The 19,240-nt window shown below is 36.5% G+C and overlaps 1 long non-coding RNA gene across 1 annotated transcript; it reads left to right on the forward strand.

The window, feature by feature from the left end:
- The first annotated feature begins 235 nt into the window (after nt 1-235).
- On the forward strand, nt 236-15,193 carry LOC141497318 (uncharacterized). The gene is made up of 3 exons (XR_012471296.1): nt 236-338; nt 13,768-13,815; nt 14,974-15,193. It is a non-coding gene; the product is annotated as an uncharacterized LOC141497318 (long non-coding RNA).
- Nucleotides 15,194-19,240: the final 4,047 nt, after the last annotated feature.

The raw sequence follows: 19,240 nt of genomic DNA on the forward strand, positions 1-19,240 counted from the left end.
GACATCTTTGCTATTAGACTTTAAAGTCCTTCAGTTAGCCATTATGTCTTATTCATCTTTATGTCCCTTGAAACACCTGGCACAGTAATAGGGTATAGGTGTTCTGCAAATACTAGTTTCTAATAAAAACTAATTTTATTGATCAAAAGTTGGGGGGTATGGATTGGGTGGGTAGGGAATCTCCAAGATTTTCTAACCTCTGACCTGTTCTCATTCAGCTTGCTGTCTCCAAGAGCCTATTTGAACCCCTTTAATGATGAAAAATGAGAGAAAAGATGAAGTAATGAGGCCAGATGGAAGAAGAGGAAGAGGATGGGATATTTAGAACTCATCACAAGGTACTCAATAAGAGTTGAATCACTTCAGTAAGGAAACATATTATTACCCCCCTTTCAAACACTAATTGATTGTTTTGCATTCATAAGAAAAAAAGGGACAATAGTAGAGTGAAGAAGAAAGGAAAAAAATATCTTTTGGTTTACATGACAGAAAAAGTCACATCAAATAGTAGGCAATTTCCACAACTCTCTAAGGACCATAATATAGTGGGGTAAATAAAAATAAAAAGTCCCACTTCCCTATCCTTTACCCTCAAGGAAAAGGCCTCAAAAACTTGATTCCTCCAGAGAAGGACAATCTCAGATATAATCGGGAACTAAAGAAAGACCTTCTCCCCACCCCCCATTCATCCTGAGGAAAATACTTCAATTAAGGTTGAAGAGGTAGGAGAGGGCAATGCTAGAGTCTGTGATAAAAGAAAGAGTGCAGGCTGACACCCTAATTTTACTCTGAGCTGTGGAAGACTTGACTTAAAGAAAGACCATTGAATCAAAGGAAAGGTCCTCAATTTGATCTGATGCCCAGAGAAGAGAAGACTTAGGACTTGATATCTGAGGCCCCAGCAAAATAACAACCCCCCCAAACCCCCCCACCCCCCAAAAAAACCCTGAGTAAACAAAGAAAAAAAATCACTTTTATGATATGAGGTATAACCAAGACAAAAATCCAGAAGAGGAGAGTAAGTCAAGAATACCAATAATTAAACCTTAGAGAAAAAAAAAATCAATCTTTACATAAGAATAATTAAAATTCTTTGAAGATATGCTGTATTAAAAAAGATAATATAATAGAAATGAGAACTGGAGAGGAGAGACTTAGCAAAAGGAAGAACAGTTTAATTGACACTAATAATAAAAATAGGGAGGAGGAGGCTATGGGTAAAATTATTATTAGGATCATTCCCTTGTCTGGGTTTTATTGAAAAAAATTATAGTATTTTTCTGAGAACAGAATCACCCTGGGCTCTAATCAGGAATGGATAAGAAGGGATTCTGGATATGTCTTAATTGCTATTTTCTAGGAAAAATCTACCTTTGCAGAAATCACGTAAACCTACACGGCATAATTGAAAAACCTCTGCATTTAGAGTTAGAGGATTCGGGTTTGAGTGTTGGCTGTTCCCATATGTGTGATCTTTGGAAAAATCACTAAACTTCTCTGGCCCTCATTTCCTCATCAGTAAAATGTGGGAGCTGGCCTAGAAGTTCCCCAAGGTTCCTTCTAGCTCTCAGTATATGATGATGCCTTTTTAAAGAAGTAGTGTTCTGTATCCCATCCCTGAGTTAGATAGAAGTCAAATAAAGTACTCTTTTTTGCTCCTCTAATGATGGCATGGAATAGATTACCTGATGATGGCAAACTGATCTGAAGATCAACTCTTGTTGTCTTTATCAATATGGAGTAAGATTTCAGAGTAAGGCAGCTTTTACTCCTTTTCAAAAAGTTTTATTAACAGCTGGGCTCTCTCAATGTGTCTACATAAAGTTATTTACAAAGGAGTTCCTCATGTAGCTTGGAAAAATAGATATTCCATAATGGTTCTGTTTTATGTCACTTATTGAGTGTTGATCCTATTGGTGCTTAAGGTCTTCTGTCTGTATTTGGAACTGCACACAGTCCTTTGTATAATATTATTTCTTTAGAGGTTGAATCTGGAGGGTTTTGAAGATATATTTCTGTATTCCTATGAACTGGCAATTGTGATCTTCTTTCTTTTGAATAAAGTCTTTCATGTTTGTAATAAATTTGGATTTTTAACTCTAAAAATAAAATGGATGAAATATTTTGTAGTCTTATCTCTCAATCTGTATTTGACCATGAAACATGTGCTCTCTCAGTTTTTCCATCATTCAATGGGAAACTTGTGGGAAGGTCATTCTCAATTATTTTTTATTACAGAAAATGAAACTCCCATGCTTATGATACCTGCTTATACTAGTCACATCTCTTTCTCCATTTTAAAAACCTTATAATGAAAAAAAAAACTTGGAGTATGAGAAGTATTCAAAGGAACAGCCTTGGTTGAAATGAAAAAGCCAACTGACTTTCACAGTTCATTTATTTTTAGTAGCCCTAACCCTCACCTAAGCTGTCATAAATGAATTTTGGTGACAGGTGAAGGCTCTTTACATAGGGCTGCTTCAAAAGCCATAACCATGATAATTATTTCTCTTGATGAGTTTTTCCAATAGGCAATGTGATTTCTGCAAAGGCTGGCTGATGGCTTTACTTTGTACTCAGCCCAGGCTTTAATGTATCAGGTAAAACAAATTTAATTTCTCCCTACTCAGTTATTATTCTGAACTCGATTTTTCTTTTAATGCCTGTACCACATATTATTTCCCTTTCCCCAAGCTCCCTGATTTCAGAGGCACTGGATATTATCTTCAGGAACTCATGTGTAAGTGGGGTAGATAGTGATGGATTTGAAAAACACCAAGGTCAAGCAGTCATGCAGAAAGAAAATATAATGTTATTTTCAGGAAAGGGGAGATGGGAGCTAGTGAAATAGAGAATGGAAATTGACAACTCAAGTGATGGAAAATAATAACAAAGTAGAATTAAGAACTGAATTGTATATAAATGCATATTTTCTTACTCATAAATTAAATTGTATGTTTGTATTTCTTTCCTTGCAACTACCCTCCCAACCACTCCCATGTCTTTCTTGGGTAAATATATTGTCATTTTTAATTCGGAGGGTTACTACCCCTAGAATCTCCTGATGAGTAAGGGGGAAAATATATATATATATATATATATTTTTTTTTCTTTTCTGCTGTATGAAATTTTAAGATCATGTGAAGTGTGGAATGTGGGTTGAAAATTTGGAACATTTTTTCTTTTCAAACCCCAAACAAAACTAAATAGGTTATTTGGTTATAATCATACTATATGATCAGTCACATGACAGATTTGTTTTGGAGGGAAAGGGTTCCAATTGTTGGGCGGAAAAGCCCTATTTTACAGTAAAGCTTGTTTAGAAATAATAGGGTATGTCACCTCCCATTCTGATCCTCTCCCCATCCCTAACTCAAACTATTATTTTTTTAAGAGGGTAAAAAAAAATTACTTTGAACTGCTAGGTGAATTTTTTAAAACTGAAATTAGTTCCCTACAGCACTTTTGCATATCTCTGCCGTTCTGCTGAGCATTTTTTTCTCTAGCCAAAGAAGGAAAAATAATATATCACAAATGTATAACAGAGTAAAATAAAACAAGTCCAGATGGTTCATCTGTCAGATATCTCTTTCCTTTCACATCTGGTAACAGTCAGTCCTGGACATATGTAGAAACCTACAGCATGTGCTAGATCCCTATTACTATGATTGTGCAACCAGGTCTGTCTTTCATTAGACATTTCCAAGACAAGAACACAAGTATCTATCTGCCTTTGAAATCAATAGCAAAAAAATCACTTATCAACTTTGAGAGTCAATATTGTTTTGCTACCTATATAAAATACCTGACAAAAGGAGCAGGAAATAGTTAACTACTCACACAGTACATACCTGAATTTCACATATCAGCTTGAAAAACACTGGGAAAAAAATATTTTAAAAATAAATCAAATTATATTATCTAATCAAAAAAATAAAAAAAATCATTTGATGTTAGATTTGGAATCTGAAAAAAAAAAAGAAAAAGCTCCACATCTGGTTTCTCCTCCCACCTCCCCAATATGAACTTGTTTAAAGGCAGCTATTGCATCAATGAGTAATCCTGAAATACCAGTATAGGAGACATCAATAATGGGAGATTGGCAATTTGTGATCTTGTCACAATGAAATAACATCGTGGATTAGGAAGACCTGAATTCAAATTCTGCTTTAAACCCTGGGAAAGTCACTTAAGCTTTTTTCAGACTTGATTGCCTTATCTATAAAATAGGAATAATAGCATTGAAACTCACAGGCTGTTGTGAAGATCAGCTTACTTAACATTTTAAACATGTAAGTATGTAAAGTTCTTTGAAAATCTTAAAGGATTATTTAAATGATGATATTACATTAGCCCATTCTCTGTCCTTAAGGAATGATTCTTTTTTTCTATTGAACCCTACTTACAAAGTTTGTGGTGTGGGTGATGACATACAAATATGATGAATTTTACTTTTCAGTAGATTAGTGTGGGTTACTTCTGAGTACTGGAACATTCTTCAACTGTGTGTGTGTATGTGTGTGTGTGTGTGTGTGTGTGTAGGGTAGTAGTGGGGTGGTGAATCTTTTGTTCAAAAATATCTTCCTTAAACTATCCTATTACTTAGGGATTTATTTGGACAAACATAATTTTCTTTAAAATGCAAATGGAAAATTTAGACCTTACTCACACTGTGATGTGAATTATACAATATTCAACTATTGGCCATTACCAGATTCTTATTAGGATTTTATCAAATGGCAAAAGTAAACTACCCCATAGCTGCCTTTGGATAAGTTCAGAAGGTGGAGGTGGAATTTGAGATAATGAGTTCAATAACCAACTGCAATCAGCCTCAGGGAATAGGAAAAAGATAGAGGAATAATGATTTTGAATGAGAAGACAGCCTAGATAGAATGAGAATGGGGGACTTTGGACAATATTAAGTCATTAGTTATCTGCAGGTCAGGTATGTAAAGTCAGTGGAAAAGAAAGGAACTAAGAAAGGGAGATGGAGGATGACAAATTTTAGAATTTTTTCTAAAAATTTGTTAAGCCAGTGTGCCAAAGGTCATGGTTTTGAATGACTATAAGCTCCAGCTTCTCTTAATTCAAATCAGTTCCTTCAATTCAGGCTAGCCAGTTCATTTTAATCAATTGTCTTCTTATCAAGCTTTTGAACATCTGAAAGGATGGGAAGAGGGAAATGAAAGAAATTGAGAAAGGAAAAGATGATATATGTGTGTGACACCTTCCTTTTTATTAGTAGTAAGATATAATAGAATATTATAGTGGGTCTGCACACTTAAGGTGAAGCAGGGGAATTCTGGGCATAGAGAAAATGTTGTAAACTTTTTCAAACATTTCTGTACTGTGAAGGACATTCTCCGTATTTTCCATTTTGTATTAACTCTTTGCTATCTTCACTTCCTAAACCACATTATACTTTTGGTTATGCCCTTTGGGGCAGAAGAAGGCATGGCACATGGAATATAGTACATAGCATACCACTCATTTGCAACGGGTGCTGTTTTAGCTACTGCTTGGGGACTTCCCTTGTGGCATACACATTAGAGAATACCTGAAGACAGGTGATAAACTACTTCTCAAACACCACTCTTGTCCCACTCACCATAGAAATGCATTTAAGCAGCAAAAAATCCACTAGTGTGGGAGCCTTCTTTCTTCTCTCCTGGATGGGCTGCCGGGAAAAAAAAAAAGGTCAGACTCTAGAGAAGGATGCAATGAATTACAGGAACTGATGCTGAGCAAAGGGAGCAGAAGCAGGAGAACATTGTTCACATTAAAAACAACATTGTGAATTGATCAACCTTGATGGATGCAGCTCCTTTCCAACAGCTCAGAGAGTTAGGATGACCCTAGGAGCCAGCTATGGACAATATTATCCTCATCTGGAGGAAGAAAAACAAAACAAAACAAAACAAAAACCCTACAGACTCTGAATGAACATTGCATTCACTTTTAAAAAAATTTTCTTGCTTTTCCTTCCTATATCATGTTTTTCTTTCTTTTTCCCTTAATACTAATTCCTCATATAGAAAATGACAAATCTGTAAACATGTTAAACACACATGTGTATGTACAAAATTTACCTGACTGTTCCCTGCTGAGGGGAGGGGGGATGGGAAAGTAGAAGGAAATTATGCATATGCGTGTGAATGAATGTTGAAAAACTTTTATAACATAATTGGAAAAATAAAACATAAATTGAAAAAAAGAAATAAAATGGAATTGTGACAATGACAACCATTAAAAAAACCCCAAAATAGATCAATATGGAAAGAATATATTTTCTTACTCATACAAATATTATAAAAGTGTTGAGAAATTTTTATTGAGAAGAAAGGAAGAAGGGGGAAGGAAAGCAAGTAGGTAGTTGTAAAAACCTCAGCAGTAAGGGAAAGGTGAATAAAACCACAGAGGATATCTAGGAATTGAGGGAAAGAAAGTTCATACAATCAACTGACAGGATCCTGAAAAGATCTATGAGAGATATACACATATTATTACATATACATACACACACATATATATGTACATACACATATAAATGTACATTAACATATGCACATATATATATAATATATATATGGAGAGACTGAGAGAGAGACAGAGACAGGATAAGGGATAGAGAAAGACAGGAGTGGCCAAACAATTTTTGGTCCTTATGGAAACCATGTCACCCTGCTTCCTATATCCCATACCCTATAAAAAGCATGCTCTTTCCACTACCCACTGCTGGAGTCTGTTCGGATCCAGCCTGCCATTCCTTCCTTCAATAAGTAGCTTTACATTTCATTTGTCTCCATTGCTATTCTTCTTAAACCATGGACTTTTCTGACCTGGCCTTTTGACCTTTCATTTGGTGCCTGAAATGTGGAAACTGGGAGAGATATAACAAGGAATCCTGAAAACACACAACTGGGAAATGAGTGAACTGTGGAAGCGTGCCAGGGTTAACTCCCTGACCTTACAGAAGGAGCCCTTGAAGAAGGAACCCTCTCCTGGAACCTCAAGTCCCTGGTATTTAAGGATTACTACATTTTGACCACTTCAGAAGACAGGACTAATTCAAAAAGATAAGACTTATTCTGGGTACTCCCCTTCTCCCTTGCCAGGACACCTGGGGTGTTCCTTTCCAAAATCCTAGGTAAGTGGTGAACTGCCCAGCGGTGGGATTCAGCTGAATTGTGCTGATTTGGCAGAACTGATACCTAATTTTATGTTAAGTTTGGCAAACTAGTTGTTAATTTATTTGAATTCCACCACTGGAACTGTCTCAAAACAGAAAAACAGAATTGGACACCTCTTTCTTTCTCTGTTTAAACTGACTCTAAAAAACTCAGTAGGTGTGGATTCCCCCCACCCACCACCACCATGTGGGTCTTAGTTATAGCCACTGGGCTACTCTGTGGATCCTTACCTTTCATAATATTCTTCTTCATGAGGACCTCAAATTCCAAAAATTCCCTAACACCCTTGCTAACCTGAACAATTTTGTCAGAAGTAAAGCAAATGAAATGAAATCCCAACTATTTTTTTAACTAAGGCAATGCCCCTCCCTTTGCGACTCCTGCTCTGCTTCTCAAATTCTTCTCCTCCATCAGCTCAACCCTCCCAAAATATCCAAATCCTGAATTACATCAGACCTCCCCCTCTGTCTCTACAATCCTCCAACTCCTGAACTCCCAATATCTGGACCATACCCTTGCTCTGGCTTACCCTTTGCTGAACTGCACCAATCCTGAACCTCTAGGGTTGTCTCTTAAAGAACTGGGAAAAATTTGTGAGACAGGATTTGAGGGAGAAACATGCTTTTCTTTTTAATACCTCCTGGCCCCAATTCAATATAAAAAGTAAGGAGAAATGAATCTTGAATAGCTAAATAAATCAAACATGCCATCCTTCAATTAGACAAAACTTCCTCTGTGTGAAAAGCCTCCTCCCTTTGAGAATTCCCCCTGCTCTTAACTTTCTTTTTGTTGCCTCCTTTCCACTGCTCTACAGTTAGGGAACAGGGATCACTCATCCTTGACTAAAGTGGCTTGGCACCAGAAGGTAAAATTTATCTGGAAATTGTCCCCTTTAAAGAGGATAGTCTACTCTCTCATTCCTTGTTCTAGTTTGGATCCTATTCTGGAAATTTTTCTATACTCAATTCTTCCTCTTTCCTTTTTCTTTTAAGGTTTTTGTCAGAGAAAAATTGCTATCAAATATGGTTCAACTCCTGTGTAATCTAAGATCTGCCTCATGCTGGGAATTATGCCATCAGAAATCTTTCAAGAGTGAAGTCATGTATTAACAATACAGTCACTATGTAACTATACAATATAGTTAGAAAAGAAAGGGTTAAGCAAGTTTTTATCAGTTATGATTACAAATAAGGATATTTTTTCATGAACTTGAAAACAGAGAAATTAGAATTGCATTAATGAAAATAAGAAGAATAAGTTAAGAAATTTAAAAATTTGTCATAGGATTGTTAACTGGGTTGCAAAGAAAATCTTGAAAGGGAAAATGAAATTTTAGAAATATCTAGTCATAGATCTGCATCAAAAGTTTTCAGTTTGGAGATCTAATTTGACATTATTCCTAATGATAAAGGTAAAGGCAAATGGATTTGAAATTTGTTGGCTGTTATTCTTGTTTAAAGACACTAAATAAAAAAAATCAGTGGAGAAATATTTTAAAATCAGCAATGCTATTTATCAGTCTTTGTTTTATAACAGTCTAGATATTTTTCTACCTTTGCTTATGCAAAATTAAGAGGAAGTTATATATAATAATAAAAATAGTGTTTGTTCTTCATTTTCAAAGAAGACCACAACATTAGGGAGGTGAAGCCATGACAACCATGTGAATTGGATTTGAATGAGAGGTCTGTGCTAAGTCACCAGCCTCACTTTCTTCTCCAGAGTCATCTAGGTTCAGTGACCATATATGAATCAGAATGACTGGAGATGTCTCTGGCTGCAAGGCAATCAGGGATAAGTGACTTGCCCAAGGTCACACAGTTAGTAAGAATCAAGTGTCTGAAGCTGGGTTGGAACTCCTGTCCTCCTGACTCCAAAGCCAGTGCTCTATCCACTGTACCACCTAGCTGTCCTTGGAAGTTATATCTACAACTGATGTTTATCACCTATGAAAAAGTAAATTGTTTGGCCTCATATTATGATTTTGAAACCTAAAAGTTAAAAAGTATAGCCCACCATGGAATAGATGTATGGGTAGTGAGAGACAATAAACCCCGCTCTTTTCTCAGAGATTCCTGTTGATTCAATGTGGAAAAGGTTAACTAGCTCTGAGAAATAAGCCAACTTTAGTCATGCAATTTCTAAACAGTGAACCTGGCTTGTTATAAACCTGCAAATTCCTGCCTAATACAGAATTTTTAAAAAATGATTTTGTCTTTGCACCAGGACAAATTAAAACTGCAGAAGAAAAAACCAAAAACAAATGACAAATTTCAAATTAAATCTCTTGTGTATGTTTGAACCAGTAGATTTTTATTGCTTATAGCAACCCATGAGAGAAAACAACTATATCTAGCTTTAAGCTGTAACTGGTAGAGTTTGCTATTTGAGATAAAAGATTTTGGGACTATGATATATTATATTCCAAGGTTTGACATTAGACATTGTTGTTTGATGGATTTTTTTTTTTTTTTTTTTTTTTTTTTTAGTTTTTGCAAGGTAATAGGGTTAAGTGGCTTGCCCAAGGCCACAGAGCTAGGTAATTATTAAGTGTCTGAGGCCAGATTTAAACTCAGGTACTCCTGATTCCAAGGTCAGTGCTCTATCCACTGTGCCACCTAGCTGCCCCTTGATGGATTATTAAATCAATAATCTACCATTCAGAAGTTTAGGTCACAAGCTACTCAGAGGAAATGTGAACCTAAACTGTCATAGATGGAGGTGTTAAGAAAAAGAATAGACAATCTTTAGTCTCAGTCCAAGACAGTCTCCTTCTAGATCAATTTCTCCATTGTGCTCCTACCTGGTTATTCCTGAGCCATGACTTCATGGTTGATTATTAACTGTGACACCTACCTAAAGTCAAACAGAGTTAAGGATGTTTGATCCTGTTGAATAGGTGTTGTTAATTTGGTTTTGTTTTAATCATGTCCCAGATTTTTCCTCTCTTTAACAGATTTCCACAATCAGAGCAAGTAGTCAATGAAAGACAAGGGCACATGCACAATATACCCTGATACTATGTAGTATTCCCCTACATTATGATAAGACCAATGCTACCTGGATTGGGAAACTATTATATAATACATACTAGATATTTTTACTTCAAATAATGGAATACTATCTTCTTTTTTTTTTAGGGTTTTTTGGTAAGGCAAACAGGGTTAAGTGGCTTGCCCAAGGCCACACAGCTAGGTAATTATTAAGTGTCTGAGACTGGATTTGAACCCAGGTACTCCTGACTCCGGGGCTGGTGCTTTATCCACTGCGCCACCTAGCCGCCCCTGGAATGCTATCTTGTTACTATCTCCATACTTCTCTGTATTGTTATTGTTCTTCCTTTTTATTATTGCTGTATTCATATTATCAACTTACATATGGTTGAACTCTGGACTGAATGTATGGAAAAGGCCACAGGTTGAAGACCTTCAAAAGAAAAATGCCTATCTTTGATGACCTCTGCTAAGTATCCCCAGTGCTTCTGTTTTTGCTAGTCCAATTGTTTGTCATCTACTTTGTTCTTCAAAACCATTGATATATGTGACTCTTGTGGATATCTCTTGGTCATGTTCTCCCAGTTACTCCTGACTTTCCAAAGGTTCTTTAGGCCCTTCCATACAATATTGCTCAAAACAATTGTCTCATATCAAAGTGCTAATCGCTGTTCCACACACTGTTTCCCTAGATCAGGTTGCCACCTCCTTCTGTTCCCCACTGAAGCCACCACTGACCTTCCCATGTGCCCTACAGCACTCCTCTTCAGCGGGAAGCAGCCACTGAAGACTGGACTATTGTCCCAATTCCCATGAAGCATCCCCCTGCCCCACATCCTTTACAGCACCCCCATCTCCTCTTCGTGGTGTATTGTTAGAAACAGTAACCAGATGCTCTCTAAGCAAGATATGAAGTTAGCAACACCTTGTCCTCTCATTGTCCAGGGACTACAGTTTAATTAATCTTCCATTATCTATGTGGACAAGTACAGTTACTCTCCCACCTATCCAACTCTAACCCCTAATTAATCCAAAAAAATTAAATTACAAAAATTAAAACAAAAGACTGGAGTGTTGGATTCAGATCTAGCTTTCATTCTTGTCCTTATGAGCCCTGTTTAATATCTTTTCCTGAGAAAACTCCATAGAAACTCCAAACATCTCCCAGTCTCACCTTGATCACCCCAAACAAAGCATGTCCTTCATGGAGACCCCAAATGACTCTCAGTCTTTATGGAAATCACACCACCCTGCTTCCTATATCCCATACCCTATTAGAGTCATGCTCTCCCCACTACCTACTGCTGGAGTCCACTATTCCTTCCTTTACAGCTTTACATTCTATTTCTCCCCATTGCTATCCTTCTTTAACTGAAGACTTTCTGACCCCCTACTTTTTTTTCAATGTCCCCTACTTTTCAGACTGTATTTCTCATGAATAGCTCCTAATAAATTCTGACCATAACTTAATAGACATAATACTCATGCACAAACTAGTTTTTAACAATTTCTATTTCATTATTTTAACTTTTAGTAATTTTTGTCTCTGATCAATAAAAGAAATAATGTTCTATATAATAGAGCATATCATGGCATGTACTGCCCAGGCTAATTAAAGCTGAGCTGCACGTAACCAAAAGTATTTTAGAATTTCTATTTTTTCCCTTAATTAAACATGATTAAACCCAGTGCAAAAATAATACTGTTTACATTGAACAAGAGAAGAGAGGCTTTCCCTGGATCTGCTTTTCTTGATAAGAGTTAGCATAGACAGGTATGATAATAAGCCAAGAAGAAATCCAACAGGCATGAAATCCTGGCTTCTGCCACACCGTATGTGGCCAGCATGTGTTCTCTATTGACCTCCCAGAGCATTCAAAGGGTCTGACCCCTACTTTTGACCTTTCAAATAAACCCTTCAATCAAAAGGGGTCCTCACTAGCAGTTTGTTGGAATAAATATATGTTAACCTTCAAAATTTTGTCTTAGGGACAAATATAAGAGAAGGGAAAAAACAGAATTAGGTTAACCAACACATTTGTTGATATTTCTAAGTCATGACCTTCTAGTAGTATACATATTTAGGGGAGTCTAGCCCAAGGACCAGACCCCCCCACCCCCCACCAATGGATGGCTATTCATTCTTTTTTTTTAGGTTTTTGCAAGGTAAATGGGATTAATTGGCTTGCCCAAGGCCACACAGCTAGGTAATTATTAAGTGTCTGAGACCGGATTTGAACCCAGGTGCTCCTGACTCCAGGGCTTATTCACTGCACCACCTAGCCAACCCCTGCCACCTAGCTGCCCCTGGCTATTCATTCTGAAATAGTATTGTCCATCAGTAGTTGTGATTTGAAACATTATCTCTGATTTGTTCAATAAAAGAAGGGTAGGGCTCCCAATGTAGGATGGGGGTGGGGTCCAAGGTGCAGAAGAGGCAGAGAGAACCCAGGAAAAGACAGGGGGTGATGGGGAAGAGGGAAGGGGAAACCATTCCTACAAAAGGAGAAGACCTTTAAGACAGATATATACCTAGAGGGTCTTCTAATAGGATTAAAAGGTGAGCCTTTGTCTTCTACTATTAGGGATGTTTTCTTTAAGCACCCTTTAAAAATGTTAATTGGCTTGATTACCAGGAGGAACTTTGATATTTTTGATTGGACCTTATTCACTCCTCTCTGGTTTTTAATTTTATCAAATGGAGGCTTTATGAATTGAGGAATTTCCAGAAATATGTTTTTACCTTATTCACTTTTGACAATACACACACACACACACACACACACACACTCAATGTGCATATGCATATGCAATATGGTATATAATATATACACATTTTTGCATCATGACATATATATATATATATATAATAGTTGGCACTTAACAATATGTTCATATAATGCATACACGTACACAATACACACTCATATATAATATAGTGTCTGTATACACACATGGTAAACAAGAAAAACAATTACCTTTGGTATTTTTTCCTCTTCCTACCTATTTGCATGGAAGACTGTGTGTGATAGGACAGAATTTCTCCAGTCACCCCAGGTAGGCAGTTGCTTATTCTATTGATTCTCAAGACCAGCTCTCAAAACATCTGCTACAATACCTTGTGCTTTTATTTTATTTTTAAAGACTGAATAAGACAAGTTTATCTTCGAGAAGGTCTAATTATTGATATTTCTATCTAGAGGGCTTCACATTATGAAACAATTGCCCTGAAAAGGCAGTCCTGAAACCTTGAGGCACTGTTTGTATTTTTGGTGGTTGATTTAACCACTTACAGATAAAAAAATAGATAATCTACACATATGTTACAGATGCAGCCAAGAATAAAAATAAATCTTTGAAGATCAAGCATGGAAACCAAGATGGAAAGAAAATTTGTAGGTATGAGTAAAATATAGTTGCTGTTTTACTTTGACTTTGTTGTCTCAAGATCAGCTTCACAGTTCACAGAGGAATGGAAGTGGAAGGGAACAAGCACTGTGCTAAGTACTTTATAAATATTATCTCATTTAATCTTCACAACTGCTTTGTAACAAAAGTCTCTTATTATTCTTTTTTTACAGTTTAGGAAACTGAAGCAAGCAGTTCAAGTGTCCAGGATTGCATGACTAGTAAGTATCTGAACCTGAATTTGAACTCAGGTCTTTATGAATTCACACCCAGTGTTATATCCATTGTATTGTTTAGCTGCCAACTAGAGAAAGAGGAAAAACCATCCCCACTAAGGTGATTTTGTTTACTTTTTGGCTATGGTCATGAAACAAGAAAAAGTTCTCAGTCCCAGCCAGCCCTTTACTGTTTCTATAGGGATGGTGACAGAATAAGAGAAAAGACATAGAAAAGAGGCAGAGAGAGACAGAGATGAAGATCATATCATGTAAGATTACAAATATCAATGTAATTGTTATATTGTGAAATTCTGATCCAACAAATAGCAAACAAGTATACATATAGAAGAACTGAATCATCTCAATATTGACATTCTCATGATAAATTAAACCAGACGATAGAAAGAAATTGACCCTAAGTATGAGGTCCACTTATAGACTCTTTCTTGGAAAAGCAAACTAAGATCTTGGCATGTATAGGTTCAATGTATATCCAAAGACAACAAGAAACATTTTCATTGTAAGCTTGATCAACTCGTAAGTCAGAACTCTAGATAAATATAAGCAAAAAGACTTTACTACTAAACCCAAAGCTTACTTTTTCCACAAATATTTTTGTTCCCAGAATTATTTATAAACCCATCTAGTGTACTCTTTTGAATTACCTTTTAGTTGGCCTTATGTGACTGCTGTGTCACTGACTTCAGTCAGTGATGGAGATACAAGAAAAGGCAAAAATCATAGTGTTTGCATATAGCTTTGTAATATAAGATAGACACAGAATAAATGAGAAGTAAACATTTGAAGTACTAATGATCTATGAAATTCTGTCTGTAGAAGTAAGGTTGAATAAGAAACCAATCCCCACTATGTGAGATTGGATCCATGTTGGAACTACTAATTTAGTTAACATTTGATAAGATTTTGTCTCTCAATTGAGCAATTTAATTCAGTATAATTTTCTTTCCCTTTTCTGAATGAATGTTGGGTAATAGCTTTAGAGTAGATCACAACCACATAAAACTTCTCAAATGGCCTTTTAAAAATTCAACATTTTCCCTAGGATTCTTAATAACTTTTGTGAGAATTTCCACACTATTATGACAGTAGCTTCTTCCAAGGTCATTCTTTGGATAATTAGTAACATTCTTTTGGGTTTAGACCTGCCTAGGATAAGGTTCATATCCAGATACTGTGGATCTCGGGGGTGTTAAAAGAGTACTTAGGCCAAGCTGCCATGAAGATGAATCATGAGTTCAGAGAGACTATCCATCATCTCAGAAATGGGTATCCTGCACAGCCAATGATCCTAAAGATTCAAGGCTTGATAGAGAAATGAGACCTTTGTTAAGTAATAGAAATAAAGAGGAATGAAGTTTCAAATTGCACTTTACTGAAAATTGGCTCTGCTAAAAATGGCTTGCTTCTGTTGAGAGCTGCTGTCAGAAATTTGCTGATATCTGCATCAAAGAAACGAATACAAATAAAGTAAATTGTTTCTGTTTTGTGTGTGTGCATATCTATTTTTTTTATCAATTTTTTTAAAAAAGCTCACAGTTTGTCACACAAAGTCTCTTGTTCTTTTTAATGTATTTTTCACAGTAAATGAAGAAAATTTAAAAAATGAGAGTGACTCATATTATTTGAGGGCTCTTCCAGATTTAGAAATAAATTATAGATAGGTTGTATTCTGGGATTACAGATGAGAGCTACATGTTATATTTTTACATAGCTATATTACTTTTTAGCATGTTATATTTTTGTATAATATGTTAAGGGAAGACCTGATACTAGGACCCCATTAGAACAGGTTTGATATTTGAGGCATTCCTAGGTCATTGCAGAGATAACAAAAGGAAGTTTATTTAGGGCTGATATAGTAAAGATTTTAAATAAGGATTCAATAGCATTTAGTTCAGTAAATATGACCTTAATCTGCAAAATGAATCATATTTAGTCACTAGGGAAGTAGTGATGGATGACCCATAATGCCTTAGAATACACATCAGATCTGAAGGTCACAGATCTCAAATGGATAAAACTTCTTTATTCCCTTAGTTGATCATAACAATATGACTAGAGGTGATCATCAAGTTCCAAAAAAGAGACCATATCTAAGGAAGCTACAACATGACCAGAGGTTATCAGAGATTTGTAGCAAGAGACCAGGAATGAATTTTTCCCCATTCCCTGATCCAGTGAAGCTTTGTCACCTTTGAGGGAAAATCAACCTAATTCATATTGTGGGATTTGAGGGCAGAGAGGGGGAAACCTTTGGTAAATATTGATCCTATCAGAAGATTTTCCATCATTTCAGTGTCTTAGGGTTTTTTTTTATACTAAATAACTCCAGTTTTAAGAAGGGGGAAGGGAAAAAATATAGCTTCTCCAAAAACTCATCACAGAAAAAAAGTAGAAAAAAGAAAAAGAAAAAAGTGTGAAGAACAAAACCTGGAATTGCTAGACTTTTCCTCCCTCTTTAAAAAAGAATGAATCTCAGATTTCAGCAATCTGGTCAATGTAGTAAGTGATGTCAATTATTTGCAGTTCACAATGAGCCTTATGATGAATATGTAAGCAGAACAGCTCCAGGAACATCAGGGCAAATGTTGACATTTTGACAGTCATATCAGAGGAAAGAACACTTCCTAATTAAGAGAAATCTGAACTATTTGTATATGGTGAATGGAGAACCTCTGAAGGGACAAGAGCCTTGAGGTCAGATTGACTCTGTGCAAACAAAGGAATAAGAAAGAAATGCAGAAGGTCAGTTAAAACTATGTCCCCAAACAGTTCATTCTTGTCAGTTAAATCTTGGAGACTGGATCCAAAAAAGTCACCGGATCAGAGTCCTTTCCCTTCCTAATGTGGTATTGATTCATCACAGACATGGCTTCTTGGAGGCTGGTCATCTGACCAAGAGGGTCTAATTATTGACATTTCTATCTAGAGGGCTTCACATTATGAAACAATTGCCTTGAAAAGGCAGTCCTGAAGCCTTGAGGCATTGTTTGTATTTTTGGTGATTTATTTAACCACGTACAGATAAAAAAACAGATAATCTATACATAATTATTAGGGCAAACTTAAACTTCTTGCCCTGATATGAAAGAGTACAATTTTGCCTGTTAGTACATGTTGGGTTAGGTAGGTACTCTGGAGCCCAACTGTCCTTAATTAGAGAAATCATGTGGTTCTGGGCCCATCACAACATCACCACTCCAATTTCCATATTGGCAAAGTACTCATTTCCCATTCTCTGCTGTTCTTATAACAGCTTCAATCTGGTTGTCTTGGGTATGGCATTTCTAATGGGCATTTATATACTTCACATACAATTGTAAACATAGAGATGCATAAGCGATTAGTCTTGACTTCATAAAGGAAAGTCTTTGGCCATTTTATTTTTCTAGCCTCAGTCACTTGGTCAACCCCATGGTCACCATCTAGGAATCAGTGTACATGGTCTTTTCTGTCCTTTCCCTCAAATCCCCATGATAACCAGACTACAACTCATTCCATGGGGAGAGCTTGCCAGGACTTCAGTTCTGTACATTTTGAGTTTAAGATATTTATGTACATTCAGTCTGAGATATCTGAAAGACAGTTGGAGCTCATCAGAGAAATTGGGACAAGGATAGGCAGATTTGCGTATTGTCAGCATAGGGAGTTAATTAAATCCATTGGAACTGATGAGATCAAATGAGGTAGTATAGAAGGAAGAAGAGAAGTGGTCCTAGGACAGAATTCTAAGAGACACTTTCATTTATAGAGTCCTGCTAAAAACTAGTGACAACTATAGTCTACTTAAATATTCTTAAATGCTCTTGTGGTAGATAAGCCATTGTCAAACCAGGTAAAATAGCATTCTTCTTGATTAATAGGTGAAGGTCCCTTGGGATATGCAAAGAGGCAAAGTTCTGACTTCTGGAGTAGAGGCCTCTGTCTCTGGCATAATCACCACCCATTTGTGAAGTGCAATAATATTGGGAGATCCAGGCAAGTGTGACTTTGAAAGTATTATTTCCATTTAACAATAGAAGTCTCCTGTGCCTTGCCTATTTTGTCAGGGAAACCACCTTGCATCATTCAAACTCAACACAGGCAACTCTCAGAGTCAAAATTTATTAAGTACCTAAACTATGTTTCAGGAACTATATTAAGCACTAGAAACATACTAAAAGGCAAAAGGCAGTCCCTGTCCTCAAGGAGCTTACAGTCTAAGGGGGAAAACAACATATAAACAGGTATATACAAACAAGTTATATACAATATAAAGAGTAAATAATTAACAGAAAGAAGATATTAGAATACAGAATTTTAGCTGAGACTTAAAACAGTCAGGGAAGTCAGTAGATGACATTAGGGAGGGAGATTGTTCTAGGCATGGGGGACAGCCAGATAGATGCCCAGAGCTGATAGATGTAAAGTTTTATTAATGAAATAGTCAGAAGGCCAGTGTCCCTGGATCAAAGAGTACGGCAGGGAATAAGGTGTAAGAAGATTGGAAAGGTCAGAGTGGGATAGGGTATGAAGGGTTTAAAATACCAAACAGAGAACTTTTCATTTGATCCAGAGGCAATAGGGAATCACTCGAGTTTTTTCTTAAATGTGTGTGTGTGTGTGTGTGTGTGTGTGTGTGTGTGTGTGTGTGTGTGTGTGTGTGTGTGAGAGAGAGAGAGAGAGAGAGAGAGAGAGAGAGAGAATAAAATGTGATCAGACCTAAGTTTCAGGAAAATCACTTTGGTGACTACAAGATAATTTGGAGTGGGAGAGAGTTGAGGCAAGAGGACCTACAAAGAGATTATTGCAATAGTCTGAACTTTTGGTAATTGAAGGCCTGTATCAGAATGGCAATGTCAGAGGAAAGAAGGCAGTATTTTCTAGTGATATTGCAAAAGTTAAATTACTAGTCTCAGCAAAGATTAGATATGGGGGGAGAGATAGTGAAGAGTTGAGGTTATAAACTTGAGGGCCTGGGAGATGCTGCTGCCCTCATAATATTAGAGAAGGTAAATGGAGAGGAGGTTTAGGGGGGAGATGACTTCAGTTCTGTACATTTTGAGTTTAAGATATTTATTCACATTCAGTCTGAGATATCTGAAAGACAGTTGGAGCTCAGAGAAATTGGGACACAATAGGTAGATTTGTGTATTGTTGGCATAGAGAGGTAATTAAATCCATTAGAACTGATGAGATCAAATGAGGTAGTATAGAAGGAAGAAGAGAAGAGGTCCTAGGACAGAATTCTAAGAGACACTTTTATTTATAGAATATGATTTGGTTCAGGATCCAGCAAAGAAGGGGTAGGAGAAATTAGATAGGAGTAGAACTAGGAGAGACTGGTATCCTGAAAACCTAGATAGAAGAATGTATCAAGGAGGAAAGGATAATCAAAAATCTCAAAGACTGCAGAGAGGTCAAGAGA

Source organism: Macrotis lagotis, chromosome X (genome assembly GCF_037893015.1).
Source record: "Macrotis lagotis isolate mMagLag1 chromosome X, bilby.v1.9.chrom.fasta, whole genome shotgun sequence".
Taxonomy (NCBI): domain Eukaryota; kingdom Metazoa; phylum Chordata; class Mammalia; order Peramelemorphia; family Peramelidae; genus Macrotis; species Macrotis lagotis.